Raw genomic sequence first — 13,639 nt, 5'->3', positions numbered from 1 at the left:
ATCAGGTCAAGCCTTTAGCGACTTACGTCAAATAGGATGGCCTGTAGGTTTTAAGAATAATTTAATTTATTTTTACTAACATAGTATTTAAGTTAGCTTAAGATTTATTTGTTTTGTAACTAACACGATATGGATGCTTTATCTGAAATAAAGAATTTGAATTGAATTGAATTGAATTACTTGTTTAGTGTAATAAAGTGTTTTAATACAATTATGGTTTTACTTTTACAATGTCAGTCCCTGTTCTTCTCCTTTTTGCAGTTTTGAGTCTGCTTTCTTTTATTTACATTGATATGGATGCTTACACTTTTCTAGGTTTTTCCATTAGCATTCAAGTTATATACATGTTTCACACATTAATATCTATTTCGAGAGTTTCCAATAAAATTGTTACAAGCAGGTTGCTTCCTAATAACATCTCGTTCCTGTACATTATTTATTGGCAACAGCCGATTGCCTCAGTTTTACTTGGCTTATTTGATAGGTAATACAGTATAATATATAGATAGGATGCAATTTATAATATACGTAAATGGTCCAATGTTTAATAAGGTAAAATCTTACAAGATACACCACAAACTGTTTAGTTTTACTTGTGTATTGCCGGCCTAGCCAAGGTTACAATCGCCATCGCTTCGACAACGAAAAGCATTATGTCTCTCTATCACTCTTCGATATTAGTGCGACAGTGACAGCTGCGTGTCGATCGCTACGGAGCGTAAGCGACTGGTATCCCGGCTACGCGGCCTGGTATGATATTTACGCAACCATGATCTATACCTACCTACAAATAGATTTCTATTACTCAGGTATAATGATGTAGGTACCTACATATCTGACCGTTATTATTTTAAATTTCATTGGATATATTATTTTATTACCGTTTTTTAATTACAATACTTGCTGAATACAGATCAATACCTATATTGACCTCAATTACATTCAAATATGGTATATCGACTGTTCTGTTAATCTAGCAACTTACTCATATAATGAATGAGATTATTTATGTCATGAAAACAACTCCAATACCTGCTTACTAATTCGAAGTTGATTTTAGCCTTGACTATAGTCTACAGTAGCCCTTGACTACAATATACAGTCTTAATTTGATCATGATTACAGTCACATTAATTATTATTATTTTTATAGACATTATTATGTTTGTTTCCATTAGGTTCAATCATTTAAAAATATATTATAGAGCAAAACTAGCACTTGTGTATGTTCATTTTCCTGCCTTGATGGTGGCATATATTGTTTAACTCTAATTATTTATATTTTACAAGGAACCAATGGAATTTCATTACCATGAGCACGGTTTCACTTTACTTTATTATTTTTCCGTTGCTTTAATAAAACCCTAGGCCATTTTGGGTTTTAGCTCTTATTTGATACTTAGTACCCATACGATAATTAAACAAAGACTTAAGTAACTAACTCTTTGATAATATATAATGTACTCTTGAAAATATAGAGAGGCTCGATCTGCAACCTCAATTTACAAGGTTTGTTTGATTTTTTTAGTCTCAACCTAAATTAGGCCAACTGTAGTTTGGTGCAATGAAGATCACGTCTGGTCCTTACGTTTTTATACGTATACAATAAAAATTTCCCACTAACGTGCCTTTTTATTACACTTACAAACTTTTTACTACAGAACAAATTCATGGCTATCTGGGTAATTATCCGATATTGATGCCATCACTTGGCATTCCGTTTTACGAACTTGGTTACTATTTTCGTATGTGTATGTTTTCACGATTAGGAACAAGTCATATATAAAGTAGCCCAGTGGGAGTGCAAGGTTTTCAGCATTTACTTTAGATACCTACACGATGTGTGGCATTGTGACAGACCCAGCGTCTATTTATTTACCTTTAATTTACCTTTGACCTGATTGTCAATTTATAGAATTATGTATTCTTTTGGCACTAAAATTAGTTGATTGGCTTTAGGTAATTTATTTATTTCTGGACTTTTATCCAGTCGGCCTGTCGACTTTTATCGGTATTCATTTAGTCCTAGTGCTTTGCATTTTGAATTGGCCTTTGTAGGCACATTTATCACATGCCGGCACATTTTATCTTTTAGGGGGTAGGCGGCGCCATTATCGCAATCCTGTCTACCTGGTTGTTATGTTTGCCCAAAACTCTTTCCGTTGCATCCTAACATTTTATCAATATTTATTCCATAATCACTTGTTTATTGTAACTGAAACCCCTAGATTCAACATTTCTTTTACATCCACGGAGGCTCAATTTTCAACGAATCTGTCAATAAGATCGTTTTCCTTTTCCGCATTGAAATCACATTTAGAATCATTAGGAATAGATTAGATTAGAAATTTTCACAATCCAGTTCCTGTTGCATCACTCGAATTATGAATTGTTTATACCAAATCTGTTTCTGCGAAAGGTATTAGTATAATTCGTCGACAGCAACTTGCGTACGTGCGTACTTGGAGGAGTGCTCGCAGCTAGCAGGCACACGACACTTAGGCACATTCTAAAGCGTACAATTAAGACATTATTGTAAAACTATCCGTAAGTAAGCACGGAACATGTGCATTAGGTAAGTACCTTCTAACTACCGAGTTTCTGTACTTAAGGAGTTATCGAAGTAGGTAACACAACGTGTAACAAACAGAACAGGTACATATACATAGGATTGGACCCCAAGACATTACATTAAAGTTCGACGAGTCTTTGTGACAATAACCTGAGTTTCACTCTTTAACGTTAATTATAGTCACATATTACTAACAATGTTTTATATATTTTTTCCTGAAATATATTAATTTTTAATTTTGAAGAACTTATCATTTGCACTACATTATGGGCCGATATCCCATGCAGCACTCGCGGAGATTTCACTCCAATTGTAGGTATTTATTTATACGGAACTCGTATCTTGCATAAACTATGCATTAATACCTTTGGCTTTTCAGTCTATGAAATTCGACTTTGCCTGTTTGTCATATTTACAGGTAAGGTTGTTGTTGGGGACAGGGTCTCGCCGCGGCGAAATGGTGAACACAGTAGAACTTTTAACAACTTATATTTGGCTAAGACACACAAAGTACACAAAATAGAGAACTCGAAATGACAGTTATGTGCGTACGTGCGCTCGCGCGGATAGCATGGACCGACTGATTTGTCATACGGCGCACATACAAAACTAGAATAGCGGCTCGCGGCCGCTGTTAAAACTACCCTTAAGTTTAGGTTTCTTAATCTACCTAATTATATATTAAAACAAGATTTAGCAATATAAAATATCAAAATATAAGCACGTCGCTAACATTTCCCCACCCTGAGTGCTGACTCAGCACTCAATACCTACTGGAATACGAGCGACGCGCGAAGCAGAACGTTTCAAGGTTCCAGACTTAGTTTTTACCTCGACCACCCTTATGCGGCCGTCTCTGCCAGGGTAGACTTGCTGGATGACGCCTTTCATCCACACGTTCCTCTGCGCAGCTGGATCTACAATGAGAACAAAATCACCTACCTGTAGTGGCTTTTGCTCTTGGGTCCATTTGGTTCTCGGTATGAGGTCTGGCAAAATCTCTTTGACCCACCGTGTCCAGTACATGTCGGCGAGCCTTTGAGACTTACGCCACTGCTTTCGAGAAAAGAGATCGGAGTCATCGAAGCTCCCTACGACAGGTAAGTTTGACGCTTGGCCCATAATCAGAAAATGATTAGGTGTCAGCGTCTCTTCGCTGCCAGGCTCCACAGACACATGGGTTAGCGGACGCCCATTCACCATGTTCTCCACCTCGGTCATCAATGTGGAAAGTACCTCGTCTCTAGGGGCGCGCTCCTTCAGGATTACCTTTAACAACGTCTTCACACTCCTGATCAGACGTTCCCACGCCCCACCCCAGTGTGGGCTGGCGGGGGGAATAAAAGTCCATTGTACTCCGTAATTAACACCTTTATTTTTCAGGTCCTCCTCATCCAGTTCCTGCAGTGATCTTTTTAACTCCGTGTCAGCGCCACGTAAGTTTGTCCCATTGTCACTGAATAGGTACTTAGGCCACCCACGTCTCGCCGCCATACGCCGAAGAGCCATGATCAGCGAGTCCGAGGTAAGTGAATGAACAAGTTCCAGGTGTATCGCCCGCAGCGTAAGACAAGTGAATAGTACACCGTATCTCAGTTCGTGGCGTCTCCCGACTGTCACCTCCATCGGCCCGAACAGGTCAAGGCCACAGTACGTGAAGGGACGCTGGTGATGCGCAAGGCGTGCCTCCAATAAGTTTCCCATTCTAGGTACCTCCGGTTTTGTCTCCTCGTCTGGCAAACTCTGAATGTAGTCGTCTGCGTAGTGAGAGTTGCAGATCGCGTCGACTGCAGCCGGCTCGGTGTGCTCGTGGCGCAGCGCATTTTTATTTTTAATGAACTGCGCGACAAACGGCGAGCATTTTGCACCGAATATTAGGGATATCATTACGTACGTTTTGACGGGTTCCGCAGGGTTGTCCCGCCAAAGAAATCTCAGGGCGTCTTGATCTTGTGGGTGGATCTGGATGCGTAGAAACATATCTTTTATGTCTCCGGATACTGCGATACGATTTTCCCTAAAGCGCAGCATGATTCCCCATAGTGACGTCAGTAGATCCGGACCCTTGAGCAGATAGTCGTTTAAACACGAACCCGCGGAACTATCTGCTGCGTCAAAGACTAGCCTTAACTTTTTTTTATTAGGGTTGTTCACGCCAAAGTGAGCCAAATGAAATGTCTTTGGCGTGCGCTGAGTGTCCTTTAGTTCCCTGGCAAAATTATTAGAAAATAAATGTTGTACTCGCTGTGCATACCTGTTCGCATATTCAGAGTCCCTGGCCATCTTGCGCTCGACTCCTTTTAGCGTTTTTAGTGCATGCGGCAGAGTGTCAGGCATCGAGCAGTCCGGATCCTTCCATGGTAAGCCCACGCGCCACCTTCCATTAATGAGTTGGGCGGTACGCTCAAGGTGTTCGACAGCCCTACCGTCGTCCTTATTCTGGCGAGGCTTACCTGCCACTCCTACGGAGTCCAGCTCGAACGCGCGTCGTACCTCTTCATGCAAGTCCTGCAGCGCGCGCTGTTCGCTCCGGTCGCCCGCCGTCATCGGCGGCGCGCCCACCAGCAGCGTGCAGTGAACCGGCCCAGCGCTCGCCCCGCGCGTCGCTCCCGACACACGAAGTTTACCATGAATACACCACCCTAAAGGAGAAAGTGTTGCGTACGGCGGCTCATATAATTTACCTGACAATATTTTCAATGGCATAATTAAATGATAATTATCCTGACCAATTAATATTATTATTATTATTATTCTCTTTATTTATTTTTCGTCTTAAGTTAGGTTTGTTATAATATGAATATAAAAGTAAAATATAAAAACACTTACAAAACAATAAAAAATACATATAAACACATTATAAAAAACCTAACCTAGGGTGCCGCCGGCAGCGGAGCTTGACCCAAGCTGCCGGTGGTCAGGGCCGCAGAGTGAGGAACCGACGTACTATACGCGCCGTGTCCAATATTACCGCCTTCTGCATCTGACCCTTGATCCAACCACCCAGCGAGAGTCTCTCTAGGTGTTGGTCGAGACTCTTCGCTATGAGACCGTTCGCTGACACAACTATCGGAACAATGATCGTCGAGTCAACATCCCACATGGCGGTAATCTCGTGAGCTAAGTCTAGGTACTTGCTGGACTTGTCCTTCTCGGCCTTCACGAGATTCTCATCATGGGGGATGATGACGTCGGCGAGCACGGCCCGGCGCTGCGATCGGTCTATCAGCACGATGTCAGGCTTATTGGCGACAATAGTCCTGTCAGTGATGATAGATCGATCCCAATAGAGCGTGGCACGACCATTCTCGAGAACAGGCGCAGGTAAGTACTTGTAGTACGGTACTTCGCGGTCCACAAGGCCGTATAGAAGAGCAAGTTGCTGGTGAATAATCCTGGCTACGAGATTATGTCTGTGCAAGTACTCACCGTTAGCAAGATGAGAACAACCGGAAATGATATGCCTGAGTGACTCTCCGGGACGGCGGCATGCCCGACAAATGTCGACCGTACCGTCCTTCAGGATATATTTCCGATAGTTGTTCGTCATCATCACTTCGTCCGCAATTGCACAGGCAAAACCCTCGGTTTCTCCGAAGAGGTCCCCGAATCGTAACCAGTTCACCGACGCGAGCAGGTCCACATCGGGTCCCGTGAGGGCCTTGTAGAACCGCCCGTGTAGCGCCTTACTCTCCCATGCCGCCTTGCGATCCGCAGTACTTAGTACCACAGGTTTGCGCCAGTTCTCGTTTGCCAAGGAGAGCGGCGTGAGGTTCCTGTCTACTGCCACCACATCACGATGCATCCCACACTCGTTGTTAAGGAAATAATTCCTGAGATTGTACACCTCGCGGTTGTGGAGATCCTTGGCGTTTAGGAAGCCTCGGCCTCCACACTTCCGTGGGATGTACAATCTCATAACTGACGAGCGTGGGTGTAGCATGCGATGTGTGGTGAGCAGTGACCGGACCCTCCGATCCAGGGCGTCCAGCTCGGTCTGAGTCCACCTTAGTATGCCAAAGGAGTATGTGAGAAGAGGCATTACCCAGGCGTTGAAGGTGCGCACTTTGTTGCCTCCTGACAAAAGACTGTTAAGGACTTTTGTGAGCCGACTGAAAAAGCGCTCCTTCACCGACCGTCTAATACCCTCGTCCTCAATACCCAACGACTGTGACATACCAAGGTATTTATAGGTCTCTGATTCAGAGATAGACCTGAAAGACATTGTCTCAGAAAGTTGTAAATTTGTTGAATTTACAACCTTCCCCCGCTGTACATGCATAACCGCACATTTATCGACACCAAACTCCATGTTGATGGCACTACTGAAGACTTCGGTGGTTTTCAGTAGCTCCAACAAGCCTTGGGTATTTGGTGCAAATAATTTGAGGTCATCCATGTACAGAAGGTGAGAAATAACTTCACCCTCTCTCCGAAGCCGGCAACCTAGTCCCAAATCCTTCAGCAAGGTGCTGAGGGGATTCAGAGCTAGGCAGAACCATAGCGGACTCAGACTGTCGCCCTGAAATATTCCTCGCTCAATCCTTATAAAATCCTGTGGGCCAGGTCGGTCATCCCCGCCTCCTGGTTGACGAAGGACTGTGGTCCACTGCCCCATACACGCGCTTAGGAAGGCTCTCAAAGCTGCATCAACTTTGTACAGCTCTAAGACCCTCCCCAGCCATGAATGAGGCACCGAATCATAGGCCTTCTTGTAGTCAATCCAAGCGGCTGAGAGGGCCCCCTTGGTCCGCCGGATTTGTTGGCAGATGGTCATGTCTATGAGGAGGAACTCTTTAGTACCACGGGACCCAACCCTACATCCATTTTGAGCAGAGGCCAAAATATTGTTTGCGACAATGTGCGCGTTGATTTTTGCTCTCAAAATGGATGTAAGGAGCTTGTAGAGTGTAGGCAAGCATGTGATGGGTCTGTAGTTCTTCGCTTCCGTGGTACTACCGGACTTATAGAGCAGGAAGGTGACACCAGTTGTTAAGGAAGGTGGGAGAGAACCAAGTTCGAGGGCTTGTTGAAATTGTGCTGCTAAGTAGGAGTGCGAGCATCGGAACCATTTTAGCCAGAAGTTGTGCAATCCATCCGGCCCAGGACTTTTCCAGTTCTGGGCCGTGCGGATGGCACAACTTACGTCATCGGGGCTGATGGTGACTGCCCCCATAGGTTCAATGGACTCGCACTCACGCTCGACAACACTCATCCAACTCCCCTCGGTGTGTCCGACAGGCACCGACCAGATGCTACGCCAGAAGTCATTCATGACAGTAGCATCCGGTGGCCGCGAGTCGGATGCACGAAGGTTGGTTTCCTCTAGGGCTCCTGATATCCGTGATACACGCCGATCCGTAGCTACGGGTTCTTAAGCCCGGCGGTACTAAGATCACGAATTTCACGAACACGGCAAGGTACGTACCTCGTACCTGCGTTCGCGTCCGGATTCACGTGACACGCCGTGACACGCCATGATACGTAGCCCGTACCTGCGTGAGCTTCGGGCTCGGTTCCGTTGAATACTTATCGCACGTCTCGTAGGTTCGACACGCCCGGGAGAAAAATAAATAAGGACTAAGTATGTATTATTGAATTGAGTTACCACTTAGTATATTGAATACGGGACGTTCGTCGGACAAACATTTACGTGTGAATTAAACTTAAATTGTATTTTTTACATCGATTTGAATATAATGGTTATATCTAAATAATTTATGGGGTTATTCTGTTTTCTGTATAATCAGCTATTGATTTTAGTCAAAACTAGCGACCTGCCCGTTGCATTGCACTATATTTATATTAAATATGTATAAGGTGTAAAACTCCCTAGTAAGTATCATTATAATTATGAACTTAAGCAACGCTATGCTACTGGTTGTTATTATTAAATCAAGAGAAAAAATTTTTTCTGTTAAGTAATAATTAAATGAATGAAACATACTTGTAAAAGCTTGCTACTATCAAAGAATATAACGTAGCCTAAATATAAACAAGGCAATCCTAATTCAAAAGCCCCTGCTACACGGCAGCCGACAAGCCCCCAAACCGCGTGGCCTTGGTCTGTCCCGGACCGTGTAGACAGTTGTTACCAACAAAATTTCGTTTGACCTCCGGACGCCCTTGGCATGCGAGCGCGCGCCAGCGACGGCGGTCTGAGCGGTCGGTCCGGAACCGTGTAGCCGCCCGACGCCGACCGCACTAGGCCATTTCGCTTGAAGGACGCGCCGTGTGCGCTCGTGTGGTTAATAGCCATGCCATGGGTACTCAGTAGCATTTCTAATAATTCATCAAATACTTTCCTCTTCATTCTCAGAAAGTAATGTATGTCCCCGTAGCGTAGTCCAGCGAATTCATTAAGTTGAAATGATTCAACAAATGCCGTTTTTTGAGCCAGCGTTTCATTCATATACCCTTTTCTTTTTTACAAACTTTTTATTAACTTGCAATATACCTAATGTAAGTATGTAAATATGTTTTTATGGGTCAAATCTTGCAAGTTAAATTAGACCCACTTTCTAGTTTCCGATGGAGCTGAAAATTTGCATACATATATAAGTCGGGTGACAATGCATTATTATGGTACCATAGAGCTGATTTGATGATGGAGACAGGAGGTGGCCATAGGAACCCTGTGATAGAATAACGCGACCTAATTGTGTTTGGGGTTTTTAGAATTGTCTCGACGAGTATTAGATGCCTCTGGAAAGAAAAGTACAGTCAGCGATAAAAGCTTGTACCAAATATTATTTTTTTGTCATTGCACTAGTATGAGTAGGTAGGTTATGAAATTTGGCGCCCCGGCCAATAAGTTTTGCCGCCCCAGAAGTGAAGGAAGAAAAACAAAATGCAATCCGCCAGGGGTGGCATACGCCGCCCTTAGGGCCATACGCCACTGAGTAGGTACTAATGCCACGCCAACTTTCTGAAAGGTTAGGGGCCATTTTGTGCGCTTGCAATACGTGTTGTCCGTCCGCGAGTTCTGAACACACTGTGGTTTGCCACCGTCTAGCCAGACAACTCAAACGAACCCACACACCAAGGACAGACCAAGGTCAGACGGTTAGTAGGCTTGTCGGCTGCCGTGTAGCAGGGGCTAAAGAAACAAAAGGGTAAATTTCTGCAAATCTTCGGTAGGTATGATAAAGGTAATACAGGTAAACAAATTCAACAAAAACACATGTACGGGGCCACGGAAAAAAAAGTACGCAGCTGCAGTTCTTATCAGTTTCGAACTTTCGGCACATTAAAGACTGTGTTTATTTCTAGACTGAAGGTAATAATGACATATTATTGTTAGAGTGTTTTATTGTATGACTAACAAGCTAAGCCAACCTACCGGGTTTTTTTTGTAGATAAGAAGTGCAGTTGCACGTGCAGACAAAGATAATAAGATTTGCGAGCGACTTATTAAAATGAAACAAACAATACACATAAGTAGCTGTGGGCTTTACCTTTTGTTTGTGAAGTTGAAAGAAGTGACAGCGATATTTTGTTTTACAAATTCGTGGTATTTTTTTATTTAATCTGGAGGGGGCAGTTTAGAATTTTGAACTCACATTCATTGTCATTAGTTACTCCTGACATCACAGTTGGTCTTCAAGTTATAATTTAGCCGTGAATTTAAAGTTGTTTTTGTTGATGTTTCGTTATTTTTTGTTTTGTTATTGTTAGTGTTACTCTAATAGTGTGTTTAAACTATTAACAATGAAGAGAAGTTGGGTGTGGAGATATGCCACCAGAGTCGGAGATACAGCTTTTTGTACCTTGTGCAATGATCGCACAAATAATGAGTTTTCCTGTCGTGGTGGTACTACAGGATCTATCGGAAGACATTTGACGGCAGTTCACTTGAAAGCTCCTGTCACGACATCCAACGAGTAAGTACAATTTTTCACTATATTAAATAAGATGTAAATGAAAGTATAGAATATTATGAAGAGTAAAGTTTTGGGGACCTTACCGCGGGGGCCTTTTTTAGATTTAATTTAATTTAGTTTAGTATAGATTTATTTTTGTGCACATTGTTGTTATTTGAAATAAAGAAATTGCTTATATATTAAAAAAAAATACATTTCCAAATGAGACATCGGAAATTATAATTATACCTATGAGGTACAATTTTTTTTTGTTTTGTTATGTACATCACTTTTAAAACTTTTTTGATGTCATTTTACTTAAGAAAATTTACCTGTCTGGTTATACGTTTTATTTTATTAGTCTTAGATGTCTATATTTATTTAGACATTAATGTGATATTATCCAGTTTATTTTTTAAATATTAATGTGTTATTTTTTACTGACTTTTTTATAACTGTAATTATTTCTAAATTAAGAAATTATATACTTACTTCATGTTGATTTATGGATAAATAAGTGTTCAGAACGTTGTTGTGTGGTTTTGTTGATTTATAAATTATAATATATCTATTTTAAAGTTGAGAAAATTATTTTAATAAACCTTTTGTACCCCATACAGTGTTGTTGTATTATTTTAGCAACCCTTTTATTAAAGTAGCTATTCATTGTAATTAATGCTTGGTTCTTTTAATTTATTACTGATTAATATTTAAAGGGCCGTACTATTGGAAATAAATTTTATTTCAAAAGTAATGAAACGGAATTAGAGCTATGAATAAAAAACTCACGATATATTTTTATTCGTAGCTCTTAGAGACCGCATCGTATCTTCACTCAACGTCGCGGGCGGACCGAACCAGCGTGTTCTTAAGATACGTGAAGCCGTGATCACGCCTACACGGATCTACACGGATTCACGTACCCTAATTTCACGTAACCGAATGTCACGTGCGGAACGGACCAGAAAACCGTTGCCGTGATTCACGAAACCGGGCGCACGGCTACGGGTTCACGAATCACGGACACGACCGCGAGCCCTAGTTTCCTCCCACTTTCGGTACATCTTCCTTTGGTCACTCTGGAAAAGACGATTCTGCTGGAATCGGTCCACACGCTCTCTGTAGCGGCGAATACGGTTTGCCCATGCATAGACTTTCTGCTTTAGAAAGTCGATGCGCTCCGTAACGTTGGCCATGTAGTCGCGGGGCCTGATATCCGTCCCCACGAATGCCTGGTTTACAAAGCGCATTACTCGGGGGCGATTGTTGCCCCCCCTGAAGCAGATCAGCTTTGCGATAAGAGTCCTAAAAGAGCTGATACGTCGCTCGATCCGTATTTGCCATGCGGGGGCACCTCCGGCGGTCCTAGGTGCACGTTCAGAGTCCGGAAACTTGACTCGTGCAACACGGCACGCCGCGATGGCTCCGCAATACATGATCGCGTGCGTATCATCTAAATCTTTACTAGTCCGCAAATATGGCTCTAGTAAAGCGTTTAGGGCTCCCATTAGCGCTAGATTGTGTCTATTCATAGGCAAACGTGGTAATCGTGGCCTAGTATCGGGTGTGGAGCGGTACCGCGTAATCGCCTCGTCCAGAGTCCTCCTCAGTTGCTCATTGGCTGTACTACCCACACTCTGCGCGAACTCCTCCTCTTCGGCACTGAGATCTACCCGCGGCGCCCCCGGTGCCTGGTCGGGTGCCGGCACCGGATCCGGCGACGTGGCGGGCGGATCCCGCGCCGAGGTAGAAGCTGCGCGAGCAGAGAGAGCCTCCAGGCGAAGCCGATCAAGTGTCGAGTCATCCAACCGCTTTTGCCGCTGGATGACTCGCACCTGATCCGATAGTCGTTGCGCAGTCACGTCGATGGTCGGTTCGAGGGCCTGAAACAGTGGAAGCATTCGGACACGGTACGCGCATAAGTTGGTTCCCCCCTCTGTAGCCCCATAGTAGGCGCGCATGACGTTCTCATTAATGGTTTGAGACCATCGCATGCGACGCACTACACCACCGGCAGCGGGAGCCGTGGGCGGGGCAGGATGTCCCGCAGGCCCCAAGCGTGCCGACAGCGGTGGCCGCCCGCGCCGCGCAGGTGGTCGTGACGGCGGTGGCGGCGGCCCGCACTCATCGCTCGACTCGCTGGTGTCGGGCGCGGTGGCGAATTCATCGCCCGACGACGATTATTATTATTATTATTATTTTAAATTCTCTTTTTTTTCTCGGCTTTCACCGGTGTAATACTGCTATGCACGGGCCTAGGCCAAGTGCATGTCAGGTAAGTATTCTTATATTTTCATTCGTTGAATGTGAATCATGTTGAGTAATCATGTGTCTGGGAGTGGTGTGCGTTTCTATGTTTGTGGTAACTGGTTCTATAGGGTTTAAAGTTGCATGAGTGATGGCTTGTGCGGTTCGTCTCGTGACAGCAGGGGCTTCATGGTCAGTTTGTAGGAATTTTCTCACTATTCGGCATGTATTAAGAATAACGGCTTTTTGAAGTAGGTGGAATGTTTTGGGTGGTAACTTTAAGGTCTTTAAATAAAAATAAAATAAATAAAAATAAAATAAAATGCATTTATTTCAGACTAATAAGTGTCCATAGTGTGTTAGTAACAAGAACATACTTAATAAACAACTATATTAGTACCTAAACCTAAGTGAAGAGAGGACCAGTGCCTGACTAGGCCACTGTCCCACCTCCCCGCTACTACGCTCAGGAGGCTGTGGCGGCTGTCGCGGACTCTGCGGAGCGTCGCGGCGCAGCGCCTGCGCAGCGTCGCATGAAAACCGTCAACGTGCGCATCCGCGAACATGCCAGACGCGCTGCAATGCCGCGGCAGTCGCAACAGCACCCTGAAAGCGTCATTGTATTGCACCCGTAATTTATTGATCGAGCGCTGCGTGTATTTCGACCATGAGCTGCAGGTATACAGCGATGTACAGTACGCACGGAATAGCGTAATTTTAACTTGCGCTGTACACCGACTGAACCTGCGAGCTATCATGTTGGCTCTGATCGCCAGAGCCCTCCGCTCCCTCTCGATATCCGCATCGTCGCGTAAGTCATCGGTTACCAAGTGCCCAAGGTACTTAAACGAATTGACCCTCCTAAGCTGCTCTCCATTCAGGCGAATGGGTGGGACATGAGATGGGCACTTGGTTCCCGCCTTGAAAACCATGTATTCGCTTTTCGACACATTATATTT

General features: G+C 43.9%; 1 long non-coding RNA gene across 1 annotated transcript; it reads right to left on the bottom strand.

Moving 5' to 3' along the window:
- Positions 1-7,897: 7,897 nt before the first annotated feature.
- LOC134805936 (uncharacterized) lies at positions 7,898-10,566 on the bottom strand. The gene is made up of 2 exons (XR_010146436.1): positions 9,681-10,566; positions 7,898-8,592 (listed from the first exon to the last, which is right to left on the bottom strand). It is a non-coding gene; the product is annotated as an uncharacterized LOC134805936 (long non-coding RNA).
- Between the last annotated feature and the right edge of the window lie 3,073 nt (positions 10,567-13,639).

The sequence above is a fragment of the Cydia splendana genome, unplaced genomic scaffold (assembly GCF_910591565.1).
Source record: "Cydia splendana unplaced genomic scaffold, ilCydSple1.2 scaffold_86_ctg1, whole genome shotgun sequence".
Taxonomy (NCBI): domain Eukaryota; kingdom Metazoa; phylum Arthropoda; class Insecta; order Lepidoptera; family Tortricidae; genus Cydia; species Cydia splendana.
This window is presented reverse-complemented; position numbering and strand designations above follow the sequence as displayed.